The 13,502-nt window shown below is 44.8% G+C and overlaps 1 protein-coding gene and 1 pseudogene across 1 annotated transcript in view; one reads left to right on the top strand and one right to left on the bottom strand.

The window, feature by feature from the left end:
* AKAP12 (A-kinase anchoring protein 12) overlaps positions 1-13,502 on the bottom strand; it is a 115,869-nt gene that overhangs the window by 64,420 nt on the left and 37,947 nt on the right. The gene's annotated exons all lie outside the window — the stretch shown is intronic.
* LOC120363438 (U6 spliceosomal RNA) lies at positions 13,327-13,423 on the top strand (annotated as a pseudogene).

Here is a 13,502-nt window from a genome sequence, read left to right on the forward strand (position 1 = left end):
AATCCAGCAATTCCAGGGATTCTTATGTTAAGGACAGGGAACAAGCCCAATCCCACATTCCTTACGCTCTCCTTAAGCTTCAAAGGAATGCTGGTGTTCCTTGTTTAACAAAAAAGCACCTGACTTCTCTTGATTAGTTATTTGATTTTGGGTCCCAGATCATGTCAAGTTACACAGCACAGAATACAGACCCCTGAAGCCAGAGCTTTATGTTCTAGCATCGTGACATGCATCGTGAATGTCTAAGACAAGTTCCCCACCACCTGCTGCTCTGAGCTGCTGCACCTACCAGCTGTCCTGGGCAAATTAATTACCATCTTGACTTGTTGGACCTCCATAGATTCCAACTGCAAAATAAACAATATGTTATTGTGAAGAGTTAGAATAATGAAAGTTAATCACCTCAAAGCACATTTCTGACAGTTCTGGTAGTTCTCAAGACTAGTTTTTTCTGTGCCCCTGCACCAGCAAAATTCATATTAGATTTTATCTATAGGACACGTGGAAGTCAAGATCTCAGCTCTCACTTAATTCTTACACACCACTTCATATTCAAGTAATAACTCTCACATTAAGTGGCTGCTTCTCGCAAAGGAATCCTCATTTGGTAGTAAAATAATTACATCACATCCTTGCTTAGAAATCTGATAATACCAAGTGTTTTGAAATCTACTGTGTGTCACAGAAAGGCTAAATAGTTTCTGAGTCCAAGAGATAAACAATTTTGACAGAGGAGGAAACCAGCGTTATTCCAAGTAAAGTCTCGATTTTAAAGTGCAAAAAATTTTAGAGGCTAAGATAACTTCTTCTAATCAAAGGTGTGTCCCTAAGACGGGGGTATCAGAAACTTCACCACAAAGGCAGTCAGATATGAAAAACAGGTAGTGCCTAAACTCTGCACAACTGTCACCTGTTTACGAGGGAAAAGGCAGAGACGGGCAAGAGGAAGACACAAGAAGGTCTCACAAAAAGCTCTTCTTGGCCGGGCACAATGGTTCAGGCCTGTAATCCCAGCACTTTGGGAAACTGAGGCAGGTGGAACATGAGGTTCAGAGATCAAGACCATCCTGGCCAAGACAGTGAAACCCCATCTCTATTAAAAATTAAAAAAATTAGCCGGGTGTGGTGGTGGGTGCCTGTCATCCCAGGTACTCGAGAGGCTGAGGCAGGAGAATTGCTTGAACATGGGAGGTGGAGCTTGCAGTGAGCTGAGATTGCGCCACTGCAGTCCAGCCTAAACAACAGAGCAAGACTCAATCTCAAAAAAAAAAAAAAAAAAAAAAAAAAAAGCTCTTCTCCCATTCTGAGAAGGGATGCTTGTTTGGTTTGTGTTGAGCAGTCCTAGGGAGCACACATCAGCATCCCTCGAGGGTTCTTCACTGTGCTGACAGCTGCAACACAGGGAGATGGAAACAGAAGTTTACTCCAAACTTTGCCAAAACAGGCACCACATTACCATTTAATGAGGAGGACTGCTGAGACCACTGCTGAAGTGAAATCCAGTCAGCCCGCCACATCTGCAGTTCCCCATCCAGCAAATACTGTCTTTTCAATCCTCGGTTGGGTGAATCTGAGGATGGGGAACCCATGGATCCTGAGGGCAAACTGTGGGGCTTGAGCATCCTTGTATTTTGGTACCAACAGGGAGGGATGGGAGGGTCCTGGTACCAATTTCCCTAAGATACTGAGGACCTCTGTACCACACACACTGCCTGCAGACTTAGTGGCTATACTGCCTTTGAACCACATTGCTTAGACTGATGGCTGATTTTTAAGGAAAAACCCAGTTAGAATGTATTCACCACCCCACTGCAACTTCAATTCTAAGTCCATGATCCATTTGATTGAAAGAGAAGAACCAGCAACATTGCCTGTCTCATTTTCAATAGAATGCACTTGATTTGCAAAGATGCCCTAAGATAATGTGATTTAGTGGAGAATCAACAGTTGTTATCCTATTAAGTTCAACTCCAAAAACTTGTAACATAATCACCAAAAATGTAAAATACAGAACGAAAAATAAGCAAATTTCGAAACCACAAACAACTGTCCTGTGTCTGCTAAAGAGCATCTACGGGAATGAGTAGATGGAGGCTGAATTCTAAACTGCTTTCCAATGGAAATATCTCTGCCTCATCGGCTCCTTTCCGAAGCTTGCTGGGCAGAGGGTTCCACTGCCAGAACCGTTGCTGGCTGCAGCGTTAAGATATAAGGCACTGCACAAGGAAGGAAGGCGAAAAGGCCGCAAGTCAGCCGGCTGGGGTGTGCTATGTTAAGCCATCCCGAGGGACTTCGAGAAATGCCTCCTTATATGTGAAGAAAACTCAACAAAGTTTCCTATACACTGTGGCATCCATCGGTTACTTAATAAAGTCATTAAACATTTAGCTCTGATAATGGGCTTGCAGATGTCACTGTGGAGAATCCATTTAGGGTCTGTGGATGTTTAATAGCAAAATTAAAATGATAAATTGAAATGGGTTTCTCTGACGTGTGTGCTCAGCTCTGTGCGCCACAGTGTACAAACGGCCTGCTGCATACCAAAGTAAGTGACGCGAATCCAGCCCTGCTGCTGCTTGAGCACGGCCAGTGTTTATCAGTCTGCCCGGAGGAAAACAAGAACATCGTCTAGGCCCACTGATCCCTAAGGGGCAGGCAACGGCAAGACTCCTCCTTAGCTGGTACTGATGCTGCCAGGCTTCTCTGGATCCAGCATAGCCCAGGACAGTCAGCAGAAAGAGCATGATTTGCAAGCCCACCCACAGGAGGAAATCTCAGCTGAGCCACTCATTAGCTGTGAGACGTGGGCAAATTTCTCATCCTCTGAGCCTCAGTTTCTTTACCTATAGAATGAGGGGGTAATACTTTTGTGGGGCTGTTGCTGTTGCTGTGGTTATATCCTAACCCAATTAAGTCAGAATCTCTGGGAAAGGAACTGGCGTATTAGTAATTTCTTTTTTCTTTTGCTTTCTTTTTCTTTCCTTTTCTTTTCTTTTTTTTTTTTTTTGAGATGGAATCTCACTCTGTGGCCCAGGCTGGAGTGCAGTGGCACAATCTCGGCTCATTGCAACCTCCGCCTCCCAGCTTCAAACAATTCTCCTGCCTCAGCCTCCTGAATAGCTTGGATAACAGGTGTGTGCCACCACGCCCAGCTAATTTTTGTGTTTTTAGTAGAGATGGGGTTTCACCATGTTGGTCAGGCGAGTCTTGATTTCCTGACCTCATGATCCACCCACCTCGACCTCCCAAAGTGCTAGGATTACAGGCTTGAGCCACCACGTCTGGCCCCATGTTAGTAATTGCTAAGGCTCCCCCAGGTGATTCCAATGGGCAGCTACTGTCTCAGAGGCATGATACTGACCAAGGGGAGCTGACAGGTGGTGAAGGGGACACTGGATTAGGTGACCTGCAGCAACTGGAGATGAGCTCTCAAAAGGAAAGCAAATCAGAAAGCAGCTCCGTGTATGTGAGAGAGGGGTCGTTTTTATGCAGGTAAGGTTACAGGGGGAACCTAGAAGGACTAAATTCCAAGGAAGAGGAGGGGATTTGATGGGGGGCGGAGAGTGAGAGGCAAAACAAGAATCTGGGCTGGGTGCGGTGGCTCACACCTGTAATCCCAGCACTTGGGGAGGCTGAGGCGGGCGGATCACCTGAAGTCGGGAGTTCGAGATCAGACTGAACATGGAGAAACCCCATCTCTACTAAAAACACAAAATTAGCTGGGTGTGGTGACTCATGCCTGGTAATCCCAGCTACTCAGGAGGCCGAGGAAGGAGAATTGTTTAAACCTGGGAGGCAGAAGTTGCAGTGACCTGAGATCGTGCCATTGCACTCCAGCCTAGACCACAAGAGCAAAACTCCGTATCAAAAAAATAAATAAATAAATAAAATAAAAAATCTGGTGAAGGCTGAGAATCATCAATGACGGGGATGGGAGAGGAAGCTGGCATGTGAGAGAGAAAGTCTTCAAGGAATCCTAACTGAACTTCAGGGCCTCACAGCCAGGGGTCAGTTTGCTTGGCTTGAGATTTTTTGGGGGAACACCCAATGGCTTGGATGTCTAAGTGGAGATCGATTGTAGCTGGATGAGGGATGTGCTAGGAGAATGAGATGACAGTGAGTGCTTCTGTTCCATTCTGTCTGGCCCAGTCACCTGGGACTAGGCTCACCATGGTGTCCAACTGATGCCACTGTGGGACCCTCCAACCACTCTCCCTGTATGGCGTGCAGTGAACATGTTGGCCTTTCCAGACACTGTCTGGTTTTCCTATCCTCCAAGATGGCCCTGATCAGGCCACCTAAATTCAGTGGAGAAGGAATTTGACAATACTAGTCCCTATAGGCATCAATAGGTGCCAGAATAATGTGTCCCATAAAGAAATGATGACTATTCTAAGAACAGATTTGTGTTAGTCCACATGATTCTCCAGTCTCAACAGGAAGCTCCCAACTGGTCTTGTGCAGACCTGTCTCTTCCCACCCAATGCTTTACCTTCCGAACAAATGAAAGTGAATTAAAGCAAAACAAAAGCAAAACTAACGCCATAACCATGCTAGTCATCGTGTTACTCACGGAGCAAAGAATTACAATCCAAGTTCCACAACTGAAGGATATGCAAGGTAAGCATCTCTCGGCCTTTGCTTTGAATGAGCTAAGAGCCAAGCTAAGAGTCAAGCTAAAACCTAGCAAGGGAAAGTGGCATCTGGGAAAGCCCACCATCCTCCCTTTACAAAGCTAACCTGGCGACAGTGTCTCTATTCAAAAGCCCTGTGCTTCCTTTCTCTTACAGGCCAGTCCAGATTGTATTGACCAAGACATTCTAAGAAAGACATGTAATAGCACACATTTCTTCTCTTTCTTATTTTCCTGGATTCACAAAATGACTCAATAAAACAGTTACATTGCACATCTTGCAACCTTCTTATCGAGACCTTCCTCTACTGAGGAAAAAAAAAGGGAGAGTTTCTTAAGAGGTGAAAATGTACAAGAGGCAAGACGCTATGGAAACCACATCAACCACAAGCTGGGTTTTTGGCTTTTGGCTTTTTTGTTTGATTGGTTTGCTACGGAATCTATTTTCTCATACTTCTGCCTCTGAAACACACAGGCTGCCCAGAATATTCACTGCTACATAACCAAATGCTCTAAAAATCAGTGCCTAATTAAAAATACATTCACGGTCTAGCCAAGGATGGTGAATTTGCAGAGGACCTGGAGCAGCATAACCATCTCTCTCAACATGGGGGGTGGAGAGTATCAGCTTGCATCTCCCTGTCTGTACTAAGGGCTAGCTGCTGCTGGTTCTATTGGAGAAAGCGAGTGACGTTCGTCTCTCACAGCATGTTTTCAACAATTCTGGTGATTTGGGATTTGTTACAAATTAAGAAAAGAAAAACCTTTGTCCTACAATGTCTGCTAAAAACAAAAATCCTCCAGAAAAAAAACACAAGTCTGAGGAGAAAGCCCTTGCAGTATGTACTGATTATGGCTTGAATAAATGATCTTATACAAACGCATTTGCCATTATAACAGGAGTCCATTAACCTAATTTATAAATCATAAGTTATAGCTGTCAAAATTGCCTTTAGAGCTGCCAGCTATTATAGAGAGCATCTAGCAATGCCATTAATCCCTTAATTTTTAGCTTCGTCAGTAATACAGTGGGACACAGACCAGGCCTTGTTCCCCACATAAGCACACTTGAAAAATGTTGTCCTGATTTAGGAGGCAGAAGACATTAATCTGGGAGAAATTCATTCTGTCCTCCAAAAGCATGAGTTTTGAGTTCTGAACGGGGGTAGGGTGGAAGTGGGAAGAGTGAGAGGCAATTCAGATGTACCCAAATCCCACAAAATATGAATTAAATACTTCAGGGACTCTCTGTAATCCTTCACTATAATTCTATCAACTTTATTTTAGCACCTGTTGTTTGGAAAGTCGGTTTAAACAATGTGCTTATAACAACCCACACACAGAAAAAAATGTGCTTATAACTTTTTTTTCTATTTTTTTTTTTTTTTTCTCCGCCAATGTCTTGCTCTGTCACCCAGGCTGGAGTGCAGTGGTGCTATCTCGGCTCACTGCAGCCTCCTCTTCCAGGGTTCAGGCTATTCTCTTGCTTCAGCCTCCCGAGAAGCTGGAATTACAGGCCCCCACCACCATGCCTGGCTAATTTTTTTTGTATTTTTCATAGAGTCGGGGTTTCACTATGCTGTCCAAGATGGTCTTGAACTCCTGATCCCAAGTGATCCACCCACCTTGGCTTTCCAAAGCACTGCGATTATAGGCGTGAGCCACTGTGCCCAGCCATAATTCTTCTTCTTCTTTTTGTTTTTAATATATTTTAAGCTCTGGGATACATGTGTAGAACGTGCAGGTTTGTTACATAGGTATGCGCCATGGTGGTTTGCTGCACCCATCAACCTGTCATCTACATTAGGTACTTCTAATGCTATCCCTCCCCTAGCCCTCTACCCACAACAGGTCCCAGTGTGTGATGTTCCCCTGTGTCCATGTGTTCTCATTTTTCAACTCCCACTTCTGAGTAAGAACATGTGGTGTTTGGTTTTCTGTTCCCGTGTTAGTTTGCTGAGAATGATGGTTTCCAGCTTTATCCATGTCCCTGCAAAGGACATAAACATGGCTGCATAGTATTCCATGGTGTATATGTGCCACATTTTCTTTGTCCAGTCTATCACTGATGGGCATTTGGGTTGGTTCCAAGTCTTTGCTATCGTGAGTAGTGCTGCAATAAATATATGTGGGCATGTGTCTTTATCAATGATTTATAATCCTTTATAATCCTTTGGGTATATACCAAGTAATGGGATTGCTGGGTCAAATGGTATTTCTGGTTCTAGATCCTTGAGGAATTGCCACGCTGTCTTGCACACTGGTTAAACTAATTTACACTCCCACCAACAGTGTAAGTGTTCCTTATTACAGGTGGCTCACACCTGTAATCCTAGCACTTTCCAAGGCCAAGATGGGCAGATAGCTTCAGTCCAGGAGTTAGAGACCCGCCTGAGCAACATGGCAAAATCTCATTTCTACAAAAAATGCAAAAATTAGCTGGGTGTGCTGACTCATGTCTGTAGTCCCAGCTACTCAGGAGGCTGAAATGGGAGGATCACCTGAGCCCAAGGATACGGAGGCTGCAGTGAGCCTTGGCTGTGCCACTGTACTCCAGCCTGGGTGACAGAGCAAGACCCCATCTCAAAAAAATAAAATGAAATCAAAAGAAAAAAAAAAGAAAATATATTTACTCCCATCACTGCCACCCCAACGACTGTGGGACCTTGGTCAAGTCAACAGCAGTAGCTTTGGCTCTCCACTGATTGTTTTCTTCTGTAAAAGACCTGAACTCTCTTGAGCGCTGACCTTCTCTGACTCAGATCACATTCAGGACTCAGTCATCAGGGGCCAGTCACTCCGCTTTGACACCTGGAGACAGAGTACAAAGTGGCTTGTTGAGTCCACGTGTGCTTAAATAAACAACAATGGACACCTCAGTGGAACGGATTCATTCCTTAACCACTTGGTTCAAGATCCATAAGCAAACTAAATGATTTCAACAAGTCTAGACTGTAACAGCTAGTGAAACAGTCTCCAATACTCACATCTGAGTGACTAGAAAGGGAGAGTTTCTTTGTTTTGTTTTGTTTCCTAAGAATGCAAGCCGACGCCCCATTCAGGAGGAGTGGCACCTCCTCATGGAGCTGTGTGGGCTTCTGGGAAATGCCCCCTCCCTGCTGTTATGGATCTTGAACCTTGACAGCAAGCAAGGTAGAGCATATTTGTATAGTAAGAGCACAGAGATGGGGCAGACAGGTGCCAGCCTTCCTACCTGCTTTATTTGAAATGCAAACAAAGCACGTTCAGCCTGATGCTATTACTAAAGCAAGTTTGTTTCTGCAGGAAAAAGGGCTTTCCCTAAACAAGTGTCCCATCAGTGACTCACTCTCAAAATTGCTGTTGCCTTAATCTTTCAAGAAAATTATCACCTCCAGGGCCAGGTGCAGTGGCTCATGCCTGTACTCCCAGAACTTTGGGAGGCCGAAGCAGGTAGATCACCTGAGGTCAGGAGTTTGAGACCAGCCTGGCCAGCATGGAGAAACTAAATATACAAAAATACAAAACATAATAAAAATACTACGAAAAACACTAAAAAAAAAATTAGCCAGATGTGGTGGCACCCCTGTAATCCCAGCTACTTGGGAGGCTGAAGCAGGAGAATCGCTTGAACTCAGGAGGCAGAGATTGCAGCGAGCTGAGATTGTGCCATTGCACTCCAGCCTAGTCGACAAGAGTGAAACTCTGTCTCAAAAATAATAATAATTATTATTATATTGGGAGGCCGAGGCAAGTGGATCACAAGGTCAGGAGATTGAGACCATCCTGGCTAATATGGTGAAACACTATCTCTACTAAAAATATAAAAAACCAGCCGGGGGTGATGGCACACACCTGTAATCCTTGCTACTCAGGAGGCTGAGGCAGGAGAATGGCTTGAACTCGGGAGGCAGAGGTTGCAATGAGCCGAGATCATTCCACTGCACTCCAGCCTGGGCAACAAGAGCAAAACTCTGTCCCCACCACCAAAAAAAAAATCACCTCCAGAAGATAATCATGTGATAGATGTAGATGAGCATAAAGCCTTTGCACTTTTTGAACCAAATACTGACTTACAGGAAATGATGTGCTTTAAATTCACAGCATGCACAGATTATCTTAGAAACTGGAAAATATATTTATTTCTTCATCAGACAAACTGTACAAATGAATTCCTTTCCCCTCCAGAACTCACCCAAATGATAGACTGTAATACTTTAAACATTTTTTTTTTTTTTGAGACAGAGTTTCGCTCTTGTTACCCAGGCTGGAGTGCAATGGCACAATCTCGGCTCTCTGCCACCTCCGCCTCCTGGGTTCAGGCAATTCTCCTGCCTCAGCCTCCTGAGTAGCTGGGATTACAGGCACACACCACCATGCCCAGCTAATTTTTTGTATTTTTAGTAGAGACGGGGTTTCACCATGTTGACCAGGATGGTCTCGATCTCTTGACCTCGTGATCCACCTGCCTCGGCCTCCCAAAGTGCTGGGATTACAGGCTTGAGCCACCGCGCCCGGCCTAATTTAAACATTTTTTGTTTACATAATCCTCTCCCCTTTTTTGCATGAAATTATTTTTTTTTTCTAACCCAAGATATTACAACCAGAGAAGTTATTGCAAAAAAGAACTTTGCTATAATACTCATCTGTCTCAAATTTTCTGGTTATTCTTCTTAAAAAAAAAAATCATCTTTTCATCTTTTCCATAAACTCACCATTGATAATTATAAGCTCTTAGTAGTCAGTAGTTTGAAGACACACACGCGCGTGCACACACAAACACACGTGCACGTACACACACACACACACACACACATACACACACACACAGAGTGAAATGCAGTTCTTTGATGTGTACCTCCTGGCAAGGAAAAAAAAATAGTCCAACGGCAAACTCAATAATGTGAATCACTGCCAAGACAGAAAAACATGATTTGGTATCCATTCTTATGACAACGGGAAAAATAGTTTTGAGAGTGAAAAGTTTTTCTATCAATTAGGTTAGACTATGTCTTCTAAAACTGCTTCTAGTTATTGTTTCTGGGGACTGAGGGGACAATATATGAGAGTGAACTTGGAGGTTAACAAAGAAGATGAAATGTAAGATGTAGTATGAGCACGTGGGGTCTAGACCGAAAGATTCAGGCACTTTATCTTAGGAACAGTTAATGTGAAGAACATGATTTATGAAGCAACAGAGTGGGGAGTGTATTCAGGCCAAGTTCACTCTCCAAAGCCTCTGAATGTTCATCGTTTTGCAAAAGCTTCAGTTCCATGTGGGGTCCCCAAGCATTATTCGACACTTGATTAATCCCTGTGATGGGTTCCTATGTCATCTGGATGCATCAAGTCAAAAGTAAGTGCCACACACAGAAGACAGCAAATACTAAGACACACAGTAATAACAGGGAGGGGTCCCTGTCGGTTCTGTTGATAAGATAAAGTGGGCCAGGCACAGTGGCTCTTGCCTGTAGTCCCAGCACTTTGAGAGGCCTAGGTGGGCAGATCATGAGGTCAGGAGTTCGAGACCAGCCTGTCCAACATGATGAAACCCTATCTCTACTAAAAATACAAAAATTTAGCCAGGTGTGGTGGCGGGCACCTGTAATCCCAGCTACTCAAGAGACTGAAGCAGGAGAATTGCTTGAACTCGGGAGGCAGAGGTTGCAGTGAGCCATTGCACTCCAGCCGGGTGACAGCGCCAAGACTCTCAAAAAAAAAGAGAAAGTGTATAATAAAAAGCTGAGTTTCGAGCTGGATCTGTACAGGCAAAAAGTACCAAGGGCAGGGAAGAGAGAAAGAAGACACTGCTATGTATTTTTTGTTTTGCTTTGGGGTTTCTGTGAGACAGGGTCTTGCTCTTATTGCCCAGGCTGGACTGCAGTAGCTCAGTTATGGTTCACTGCAGTTTTGACCTCTCAGGCTCAAGCAATCCTCCCGCCTCAGAGCCACAAGTTACAGGGACTCCAGGCACACACCGCCACACCGGCTAATGTTTTTGTATTTTTTGTAGAGGTGGAGTTTCACCATGTTGCCTAGGCTGGTCTCAAACTCCTGGGCTCAAGCGATCCTCCGACCTCAGCCTTCCAAAATGCCGGGATTACAGGTATGTGCCACCGCACCCAGCCATGTGTTCTTATTGATCTCATGTCAGGCAATGGCAAAGAGTGCAATGCGGAAATGATGCCAGGAGGGCTGGTAACGGCATGACTCAATGTGCAGGTTTAGAAGATCACTGCATACATGGCGAACAATGTAGAACACTGATCTGTGCAGACAAAAGTCAGAATGTGATTACCTCTTGGGGAGCAATAGCCAGAAGGATATGCAAGAGAGGCTTCTGGGGTGCTGGCGATGTTCTCCAGCCTAACCTGGGAGAGGATTACTTGCATGTACACTTAAGACTTTCTCGCTTTACCAGATATAAATTAAGCACAGACAGACCCTAAAAACCCCCAAACCACCAATCTGCCTGCAAAAGAGAAGGAGCTGAAGGAGACTGAGCTGGAGGCGGGAGGGCAGCTGCTGTGTCCGTGCAGGGAGAGATGAAGCCAGGGAAGGCCCTGTGGATAGGATGAGTCAATGTGAAATGTCTCTGGAGATGAGGCCAACGGGACTTGCCAATGGAAAAAGAATGACTCCTGGATTTGCGGCGTGGTTATGTCATGCCCGTAATCCCAGTACTTTGGGAGGCCAAGGTGATTGAGTTACCTGAGGTCAAGAGATTGAGACCAGGTTGGCCAACATGGCAAAACCTCGTCTCAGTGAAAAACACGAAAATTAGGCAGGTGTGGTGGCACGTGCCTGTAGTCCCAGCTACTCAGGAGGCTGAGGCAGGAGAACCACTTAAACCCAGGAGGCGGAGGTTGCAGTGTGCCAAAAGCATGCCAATGCACTGCAGCCTGGGCAACAGAGCAAGACTCCATCTCAGAGAAAAAAAAAAAAAAAAGATGTATGGGCAGCTGAGAGCGGGAACAAGAGGAGAGTACAGACCACTCCGGCATCACACATTCTGGCATGGGAGATCGTGCCAGACTGCACTTGCTTTGGGAGGCCAGGGTGGGAGGATCTCCGGAGGCCAGGTGTTTGATCAGCTTGGGCAACACAGGGACACCTCACCCCTACAACAAAATTTAAAATTAGCTGGGTGTTGGGGAAGGGAGGGTACGGTGTAGGCCTGTATTCCTAGCTACTCAGAAGGCTGAGGCGGGAAGATCACCTGAGCCCCGGAAGTGGAGGCTGCAGTGAGCACCACTGCACTCCAGCCTGGGCGACCAGAGCAAGACCTTGTCTCAATAAACAATAAAACAAATGTGTGTGGAGGAAAGAATGAACCCACAGGAGATTGGGTCCTAACCTCACATAGAATGCCCCAGTTCCAAGTCTTAAAATTCTATATAGCATCATCAAGATACAGTGGGTTGAGTTAGGATTTGGGGGCTTTACCTAGAAAGCTATTCCCTACATGCAGGAGAACTTCTTGCAAATGTCAAAATATCAACCATGAGATTTGAAGCATATAAGAAGACCCCAAAGATAAAGTGGGCAATAAATCTGCTCATAACCTGAAATTAAATGAGCAAATCAACACATAGACGGCCGGGCACAGTGGCTCAAGCCTGTAATCCCAGCACTTTGGGAGGCCGAGGCGGGTGGATCACAAGGTCAAGAGATCGAGACCATCCTGGTCAACATCGTGAAACCCCGTCTCTACGAAAAATACCAAAAAAAATTAGCTGGGCATGGTGGCGCGGGCCTGTAATCCCAGCTACTCAGGAGGCTGAGACAGGAGAATTGCCTGAACCCAGGAGGTGGAGGTTGTGGTGAGCCGAGATCGCGCCATTGCACTCCAGCCTGGGTAACAAGAGTGAAACTCCGTCTCAAAAAAAAAAAAAAACAAAAAAAACACAAAAAACCACATAGACTTACAGAATTATGGTTATCTCTTCCTCTTAATTACAGAAATGCAAAAGTCAAAGCAAATTTAAAACATCATCCTTCACCTGTCAAAGTAACACTACCAATATCGCTGACGTGGCCAAATCTCAACACTCATTTGTTCTCGGTAGCATCAAGATGAGCACAACTTGTAAACACATGTTCTTTAGCAACCTTCTATCCAGTTTGCAGAGGGAGGCTCACAAGTTAAAAGTCACTTATCTAATGTAAGTGGCTGAGCTGGGGATTCAAACCCACATCCTGACCACCACGCACATGCCCTTTCCACTCTGCATGAAGCCTAGATGTTTACCCTAAGGAAATAACGGGAGGAAAGCACAGAAACAAAGCCACTTCCTGCAGAATGGAAAGAAGCTGCCAATGTGTTCCCTGGCAAATTGAAAACATGGCCTTGATAACGGTCATTTATCTTTAGAATCACACAAAAGGAATGGCAATTCTCTAAGTGAAAGCAAAATGGGAGCCTTTCAAGCTAAGTGCAACTCAGTCAAAAGTCAAAGGTTTGTGAAATATGATTGCCAAAATAGGGCCTTGTGAGTAGCCTGTAAAGGATCTAATATTACAATTTTTTCGAAAAGATCTGGGCATGGTAGCCCACAACTGTAGTCCCAGCTACTCGGGGTGCTGAAGTGGGAGGCTGATTGAGCCCAGGACTTAGAGGTTACAGTGAGGTATGATTGTGTCCCTCTAGCCTGAGCGACAAGAGAAAGATCCTTTCTCAAAAAAAAAAGAAAGAAAGAAAGAAAAGAACCCTCGTTTGGTTTGGCAGACACTAAAATGGAAACGATACAGAGATTAGCATGGCCTCTATGCAAAGATGAGACCCGAATTTGTAAAGCATTCCATATTTTTATATACAGTGTGTGCTGTGAGCTATTGAAAGCTGAATGCATTAAGCATATTTTGATACTTAAGTCATTCTTTGATTAAC

This window comes from Saimiri boliviensis, chromosome 4, assembly GCF_048565385.1.
Source record: "Saimiri boliviensis isolate mSaiBol1 chromosome 4, mSaiBol1.pri, whole genome shotgun sequence".
Classification (NCBI taxonomy): domain Eukaryota; kingdom Metazoa; phylum Chordata; class Mammalia; order Primates; family Cebidae; genus Saimiri; species Saimiri boliviensis.